The sequence below is a fragment of the Accipiter gentilis genome, chromosome Z, assembly GCF_929443795.1.
Source record: "Accipiter gentilis chromosome Z, bAccGen1.1, whole genome shotgun sequence".
Taxonomy (NCBI): Eukaryota; Metazoa; Chordata; class Aves; order Accipitriformes; family Accipitridae; genus Astur; species Astur gentilis.
Window position 1 is genome coordinate 14,603,399 of NC_064919.1, and position 9,633 is coordinate 14,613,031.

Genomic DNA, 9,633 nt, shown 5'->3' on the forward strand with positions numbered 1-9,633 from the left:
GTTGAAAAAATATCCCCACCATAATTCCACCACTTGGCTCTGCATACATGGGAGTCATTGTACTTTAGGGTATTCTAAACATCATAATAAATGTGAGACTCACAGAACAAGACATGCCAGCATTTCTTATGGTACTGATCAGTAATCAGAAGATTAATAGGGATGAGCTAGACATTTGTTTTGGCCTGCTCAATTACAAGCCAGAGATCCCCATAATCTCTAGCACAGTGTCTGTTGCATGTGCAAGTACCTTGTGCTAAAGTGCTGCAGGAACATGGTTAAGTAGCAAAAGCTTTTTCAGGAAGCATATATTTTGATAGAGAAATGAAGGCACACATGCTGGTGTGCAGAAAAGAAAAAGCTGACCATATCTTCCAACATCAGTAAATGAAACTCAAAACATTGAAAACTATATTCCACATATTTAAAAGCTATTTGCACACAGAGTTCAGATGCTTATAAAGACGAGCTCAGTCTTAAGATCTTCATTAATGGGATTTTCAGTGGGAAAAATCACATAAATTCTTACTTCCCCATATCCATTCATGGTAATGATGAGTTACAAAAAGCAGGATATAATCCAGGTGAAATGTTGCTGTGTCAGTCCACATAACAGCAAATGACAATTCATGCCACAAATCTCCATTGCATTTATTTACTGTTACTTTCAGCAGGGTCATACATACTGCTTTTTCTCACTCTATCTGAAGAGGAAATCCTCTGAACCAAGAAGAGAAAGGAATGAAAAAAGCTTACGTGGTGCTTGCCCATCTATCTTTACTGAGTGTTGTAACTTTAAAAAGAATCTATTAGTGGTATTATGAATTATATTACTAATTAATGCCTTATTTGTAATACATAATTAAACAAAAATTGGGGTTTGGTGTAGTAACAGTATAAACACTGGTTATTAACTGGGAGTTGTACTATTTGTTTTTCTTCCACTTTACCATGACAGCCTAACTGCTGGATACTAGCAGTAATTAGTCATGTTTAGGGATGCTGCTTGTTTCAAAAATTCAGTGTGTTATCAAAAATAAAACACATTCTCCAAGTGATCATGATGTAGGTATTTCAACTTACTGAACTTTTAACCATAAATTGGATGACAGTATTGAAAATTAAGCTTTTAAAAATTAAATGTGTGTTAGACTAATTTTTACTACATGAAAAACTGTTCATTCATATAAATTGGGGCATAGACTAAGTGTTCAAAAATCAACCCATTGTCATTAAATTCAACATTCTGAGCAACATACATTCAGGAAGGCAACAAAGCTTAGTATGAGCCCTTAATGGCATACAAGCCATTAAAATCTTACAGAGGCTTAATAAATTTATGGAAAACATTCTTAATAATGTAATCAGGGATTTTAATCTGATAGATATGTGGCTCTTCTAGATGCAATTTTTTGTGTCATGGAAGTCTTGCTAAAAATATTACAAAACATTTTTACAATTAAATACTAGAGCTAAAGACAACAAAAAGGCTTCTGCAGAACTCCACAACATTTTGGATGGACTGTTAAATTTTCATACTGAGATCTTGCAAATGTTTACAGCTTTCAGCAGAACATATCCTCTGAGTACTCCTGGTTAGTAATGATACATCAATCTTTACTGGACACAAACCTTGATATAGTCCATTGACTCTACTTAGCTAGTCTAGCATAGAACTCATCATACGTGGCTATGACTCAGAATAAAGTAACCAGTCAGCTGCTGCTCACAAATTAGAAAAAGCATTAAAAAAAATCATGTTTATGCTTATAGTTTGGTTGTACATTTTAGCTGATTCTGTATTTTGTTGTCCAACTTTTTAGCAGTACTTTTCACTTTTCCCATTTATCTTCAGAAGACATGATTGCAAGTAGCAGAATCTCTGAGCAAGATTTTCAAAAGAAGGTAAGAGACTTACTCTGCTGGCAGTGAGGTTGAAAGGCATTTAAACACTTTGGAAGATCACACTCATTACTTCATTGACTGCTTTCACCTCAGTAAATACAGCCTGCCAAATGCTTATGCAGCACTTAAGATTTCAATTTGAAACAAAAGTGAGTTTTAAATAGTGTGGGTCTTGCCAAGCCCTGCACACAACAAAGTTTTAGCCTTCGAGCATCTAATTTGTGCAGAAGGTAAACATAATGCATTCACATTACACATAACAACACAATAAACCAGAGCTACTAATATGCTTATTCATTGTCTTTCTCACAGATTTTTTTAACAGAGTATTAACATCACCGCTTTTTTTTTAACACAAGGTCTTCCATAACCTGAGACATAACTCTTCCTCCTTGAAATAAATAACATTTATTTTAAAATTTCCTCTGCCTCGTCTCCAACCTTTGTTAAATACCTTTCCTTGATCCCTTTTATGCCTGCTGTCAGTGTGTCCTTAATATCCATGGACCAGAAGCAATAAATGAGAGTGCCAAGACTTCTTAAAACCCTTCTGAAGGCTTCTTAAAACCCTCCCGTTTTTCGTGTGTTCAGTGTTTCACAAAATCAGCCCGTGATACAGAGAGTGCAACATAAAGTCTTCCCTTTACCTTTGCAGAGACATGTCCACATACCTAGTACAGTGTTTGCAGATTGGAACATAACTCACTTTTACTTTCATTCAAATGCTTGCTATACATGTGTCCTAAAGTTCCTTGATTAGTCCCTCAGATGAGACTGTATTACTTTTTAAAGAAACTCTTGCCACTAATTAAAAATGAAAATGACTGAAAGTGATATTCCCTAAATGTTTTGGAAGTGCTCCAATCTTTGTTAATACTTAATTGGAATATGCCTGAGGCACTTAATATACATTAACTTTATATCCACTGTTGTTTAATTTTACACAGCATGAAGGAAAATTGTAAATAACAGCCTATGGGCAATGAGACAGGGTGATGCACATCTAGGGTTAATAAAAATGGCCTTACATAAAAACTGTATCCTCAAACTGGGCAAAACAAAACACTGCTTTTAAGAGAAACAAAGAATATCTAGCAGAGTTCTTTCCCCAATGCTGGTAATTAGTAGGCTTTCTGTTGACCCTCCTGAATCACTATTTTCTTTTCCTAGCTGGTTTGGTTTAAAGCACATATTTTAAGCAAAGCTAAGATACCAGGTTTCAGCATGTGGGGACACATCATTACTGAAAGAAAGCTCAGACTGAAACCACTAAGTGTTTTGTTTGAGCAAGGACTTTTTCACTCTCTGAAGCCAAACTGTTGCATTTGATCCCTTACTAAAACCTGGATGACTGTTTTTTAAGACCTTCTGAAGGCAGAACTGTTTAAATTGTATAAAATGCAACCAGATGATCATGAAAGTTCACCTTCAGTCTTCCTCTAAAGTTCCTACTGCCTGGATTTAATTAAATGAAATTTAGGATTTTTCTCCACTCACATTTTTGTTTAGTCAAAGGACTGTTCATGTCAGATTGTTAGTCTTACCTTGAATAGTCGTTAGGTACCTTTTCAGTAAAAAGTTTCAGATAATTTGTTGTAAGTGTGATGAAAAAGATATTTTTTTTCCCCTGACACTACAAAGCTGATGCAAACACCTAATGGAGCAAAAAAGCTGGATTCTACTAACACTTAAGACCAAAAAAAAAAATTTAATAAATATTTTTCACTGATGCAGTGAAGCCCACCTGCATCAAGTCACTGCTTTCACTGGGATTGTTTCATGTGAAGACCACTACCTGAAAAGTACAGATAACTTTCATTAATAAGAGTATATTACAAAGATCTTATTCTGGTCTGCAGGCCCATCATCAGTACTTCTGATGATCACACCAGGCTCCCATCATGACTTTCAGATGAAGCAGTTACAACAGTAAAACAAAGCACACACAGTTTTCTCCATGAGAGCACCTAGGCACAGAGCATTCTCCCTCTACAAACAAACACAAAACCTCTTGGCAACTCAGCCAAGCTCGTGAGACTTATAAAAGTCCTTTTCAGATAATTTTCAGCAAGTTCACATCTTCCAGAAGATTTAGGAATTTTTTCAGTAGGTGTCTATTTCAAAGAAGAGCTGCCCCTCAAAACCAGCTAGAATGTAAAACGTCAGGCTAAACAAAAAGCCTGGTTAGGAGGAGAAAGACTTTCTAAAAACAAAAGAGCACAGTATATACAGTTGAAAGATTTATCCTTTGCATTTCTCAGAGGAAACTGACAGAGAAGATGCATGGTAAACTGATAGATGCTACAACCAAGAGTATTCTGACATCCAGTTTTCTAATAATAAAATCTTTGAATTTTATGGGAACAGAGATATATTAAAAACATTTAAAACTGGGCTTAGTATACAGTGAAACACAAAGCAGAGCAACAATTTTTTCTCACATAACTTCATACACAGATGAGTTTCACTGTATACTTGATGTCTAAGTTTATGTGAAGAAAATAAAAAACAGGCTGTTAATCTAAAGCCAGATTTTGATCTGAAAAGTCCTTGAAAGATTTACATAAAGCATAAGAGAACCATGCACTTAGATCTGCATGTCAGAAAGCTCAGCTGTAAACTGTCACTTCATGAGAAATCTTGCAAAGCAAAACAAAATCAAACATTTTTGTTGGGATTCAGAGCAACATTTTTAAAGAAAAAAAAAATAATAAAACAATTCTTACTGGGGATCACTGTCCCATTTCCAAGATGTTAAAATGTTTTCAGTTTCAAAAATACAATATCAAATGCATTAACACACCCTGAAATATTGCCCCTCGCTCCTTCACCAATTTAACATGTCCCTGTAATTTTGAAGTAACCATGTTGTTTGCTCTGACTGAGCAAAGGAATCTGAGTTAAACAGCTAAAACTTATCTTCTTTGGTGTACATATAGGCCATGGAGAAGTTAATAAATCCATCCTTAACCAGGAAATGCAATGTTGCTCCTTTGCTAAATGCTATGCAGAAGAGACACTTAGGGCATTAAAACAATTACACTTTTACTTGATTGAGAAGACCAGTAGCTGGCATATGAGGATTTGGGGGAAGAGAATAATCTTCCAGCTGGGTTCTCAAGTCAAGGAGAAGCTCCTTTAACTGCACATTTATTGCAAAGTATTTTAAGGGAGGGGCTTTTTTCATGATGACTTAGTTTGAGTCACTGCCTTCTGGTTAAGTTACAGGTCTCTAAAACACAGGCTGAGAATACAAGGGAAGGGGAAAAAAAAGGGTTTTCTCTTTTTCCTGAGAAGAATTAAAAAACTCATTTTTGTCTGCAAGCAGCTGAACTGAGAATATTATTGCACAGTTTAAAATTGAACGAAGGGATCACAGAAGCATCTAGTAAATATTTTCAGACTGAATCTTCTGGTTATTACACATACAATTAGAAGTTAAGGAAAAAATCCCTAACATCAGCTGTCATGAAAGATTTTCCCAGCCTTCTCAGCCACTTTCTAAATGCTCAGCAGGAGTATCAGATGCAGTAAATTTGTACAGTTTAAAGAAAGTTGGTGAGTTAGCTTCTGGGTGTTTGCTCAGCAATTAGATTTAAATAAATATTATATACATACATATATATGCACATCAATCCAGTCCAGCAGGTGAATATATATGACTGTGCAGTCACATATGTCTGCACAATCATATATTCACCTGATGGACTGGACTGATCTACAGTCCTTACTGAACCTATCCCTGATGTACTGGACTTGGATATATTCCTAATGAAAATACATTTTTCCCTGTCAACAGTGCCAGGTTAAAAGGTTTCTGTCCCTTTACCTGTCCCTGGTCAATTGTTCCAACCTCAGTGCTGTAGATCACTTCCAGAGAGGCTTTTTGAAAGGTTGCTTTCGAAAGCTGAGTGACTGAAATTGCTCTGGGTTTAAAAAAGGCAGAATAGCCTGTCTTGAAGTGGGTAAAATCAGGAGGAACATAGGAGGAAATAGGCACACACTCAAACAAGTGATCATTTGTACCCTTTGTAGGAAACCAAGCTAGAAACAATGCCCCCTTTCCAGCCCTGCAATTGCTCCCAATTTTACTTTATACTGTGAAGAAGAAAAGATCGTTCTTCAGTTATTATCTTCTAATTCTGAAATTTTGGGACTCATCAAGTACTTCTTTCAAGTTAATAAGTTAGCAAAAATATATGCCAAATTGTGTAGGATAAACAAATGTGATGGTACTCAATGTGACGTGACATAGCTCTGCAATATAATTCACCTCGACATCAGCAAAACCGGTAATTTTCCATCACTACAAGCATCTAATTTTATTTGTTTTGTGTTGTTCATTTAAACATCCCAGCTCTATCATGTCAGTATCTTTTGCACCTGAAGGAAAAAAAAAAATAATTGTGTGGGAATGGGAAATGGCCATTGTTTAACACAAAAATAATAATCATTGCCACCTCTATTTATCAAAATAATCTTTTCTTAAAAAATGTTGCATCATGTATGTTCTGAATGTTTCCTTTCCATCTTAAAATAAGGCAGATCAGATTCAAACACTGAGACATCTAGCAGGTCTTCAGTAGGTGGGTTTTTTTCCCATGTAACCACGTTACCTTTGATGCTCTCAAGCTCATAAGCACATAAACATTTACTAAAATTAAATTTATTAAAATGTGTCAGAAATTATTAGTCTACATTTCCCAAACACTAACATACTGACACATTTATGTTCCTACACAACAGAGCCCCTGAACAGATGTCCATAACAGCCTGACTGATACCAGGGTGGCAAAGCAGGGAGATGCATCTTTGCAGATCGCTTGACATTTAACGTATTGGCTTTGTGCACAGAAGAACCAACAGCAGCTTTTCCTATTCCCCATGTGGGGATCTCTCACACACCATGGAAATACCCAGCTTATCAGGCTTGGCCTGGGGATGGACCTCCTCCACGAACACCCTTCCTTACAAAATTCCTCACCTTTTGACATTTCCCAGCAAGAGTGCACCACCCGTATTAGTTGCTAGCCCATTTCCACCGAAAGCAATCCACCAAAAGCAATCGTGGGAATATCCATTGCTCAAAGGGAAATGGGCCAACACAGAGCTGGCTGGATGCCCAAAGCTACAGACAGCCCTTGGCACCTGCTCTGATTGCCACCAGCTCCTCCCGGCCATGTGCCCGCGACGGCACCGCACGCTCCATGCCCCTCTCAGTAGCAAAGTGTCCCTCCCATGACGGGCAGCTTGGTCCCCTGCTGGTGGTCCCCTGGGAGGTGAGGTCCAGGCTTCCGTAACGTGATGTCTGTACTAAGGCATAGCCATCCTCAGCCTGCTGAGGCAAACAAATAGTCACTACTATATTTTATTAAGCGCGATGCTCAGTCCTCTCCTTTCACACATATACCTTTATTCAGGTGAAGGAACAAATCTGCAGGGTTTATAGCAAGGAGATTTCTACCTTTGTAAAACATGATTCCTCTGTATAAACAACAGCTCAGCGAATATTAAATCATTTCTTACCACAGCTGTCATGTTCACAGTAACTATCTAGATAGCTACTTCATCACCAATGATAACTAAATTTGTTGTGGAATAATCTTCCCTTCCATATTGATTTGGGTGTTCTCTTCCTGTCACCAGAAATCTTTCAGATTAGTAAGTCAGACTGCATTACCCTTACTCACATAGAATAGAGCCTCACTCCACAATTATCTCTGTTGACTTCCGTAGGACTATTCCTGGTAGAAGTTATTTAATAAGGTTATCAGCCAACACATTCAGATTTTAGCACAGTCTGTCTCCAGCTCTTATCATGAAGAGTACCCTTAACAGCCTTGCAGAACCTGTAAGACAGTAACGCCACATTGTCTCAATCAAATGGGTCATTTACACACTTACATATTTTATCTATATCATCTTCCAGCACTCCCATTTACTTAATACTCTGAAGAAGAAAGAACAATTCATAGATCTCACAGCTTTCCCAATGACTTTTTTCAAGATATTACCCTGCTCCACAATTTGTTTTCATCACTCCTAAAATTTCACATTTTTATATTGTTTGCATTATACAACCAGCATTTGTGAATTTACTTACTCCTTTGTGCTTATTCTTACTTCTCTTTCTGTACCCATGAATGTCCTCCCCAAATCCTAGTCTACCGTTTCACTAGCCCTTTTCCAGTTTGTCCTGTAAATGGTTCTGCAGGTTACAACTCACTTATATCTTGTTTCCTCTGTGTCTTCATTTTTTTCTGTAGTGTTCTCTCCTCACCCCTTCAATAGCATTTTCCCCCTACCCTACAACCAACCTCAAAAATCTCTGAAACACTGATAGCTTGAAGTTGCACAAGTATTACGGGAGAACTACCATGTCAGATTTGACCATCTCTTATAATTTTTCCCCAAAACATTTGCTACTAAGTTTTAGTTAGTACTATGTACTACTTCAGGTTGACTTTACCCTCATGTCCTTGCAAGGTAGGTCTCAGCTCACTGAAACAATATGATGAGAAAGACACTATTATTGCTTCTCTGCAGATATAGTTTTCACCACTAGAGCATCCAAGCCTCTTGCACACCTTTCCATTCTGTTCTCCCTCCTTGATAAGCAATGCATTTGCAGCTGCAAACTGAAGTGCAGAGGCCAGATCTGGAACTAAGTATATCCCGCTGCAAGTAAATAGGCATCCTCACAGCGCTATAAATCCAGGCACAGCAAAGAAAACACTTGAATCCCTGCCTGGTGAAACAGCACCCTGGAAAGACTTCTGTTTACACATCTCACATTGTATGATGCACCAAAGATTGAGAGAGATCAGCCGCAAGCATTTCAGACTACATTTGCTCTTTAGTGACAAATCCTTCCTTAGGTAGTCCAAGGCAAAGGTGTCCTTAGTCACATATGGAACATGTACTCCAGCCTTTAAAATCTTTGTGAGAGAATTTCAGTCTGTCATGAAATCATGTTTCCAGGCATACAAAACATAGCTAAGAAGTTAGTGTCTCAGATTCCTATAACATAATAGTAATATAAAACCAAATGTATAGCTCTTGACTATGGTAATCCCAATCAACGTGCCACACATCCAAAACCTGAAGTTTAAATTTCCAAGTTGTTTTCATATAACACTTGAAAGACACATGATAAAGATGTGTTTCATTATGAATCCAATCTCACCTCCGTGATACTACAATGTGACCAGCATTTGAATAATAATTAGGGTTTTTTTATTTACTAAAGAGAAGAAAAATGTTTTCTGTATACATGAAGAAGGCAGATTTTCAGGCAAACTGTTTCAAAATCAGTCAAGATAGCGCTATTTGTTAGAGGCATACATGAAAATGAGTAAGAAAACTGTCTTTATGGAAAACCTAAAAGCTGTGGGATTCTTAACTAAATGCAGAATTGTTACCTTGCTTTTCATTTATCTTAGTTGAAACTGTACTGACCTTCTCATAGAAACACAAATAAAACATGGTATTTCTTGTCACCAAACTCAGGGACATGGACTACTTCTTACATTCTTCAGTGTCCATTATCAGCATTTTGCTCAAACGTAAATATGATTCAATCATCAGTGTCCTACTTCTCTTAACCAGTAAAGCCAGTCACTATTTTAGAAGAACAAATTTAAAAAGAAACCCTACCCTGGTAGGGTAGATTCATTAAGGTGGGTAGTGCACAGACATTACGCAAAGCTATTTTCCATACACAGGGCT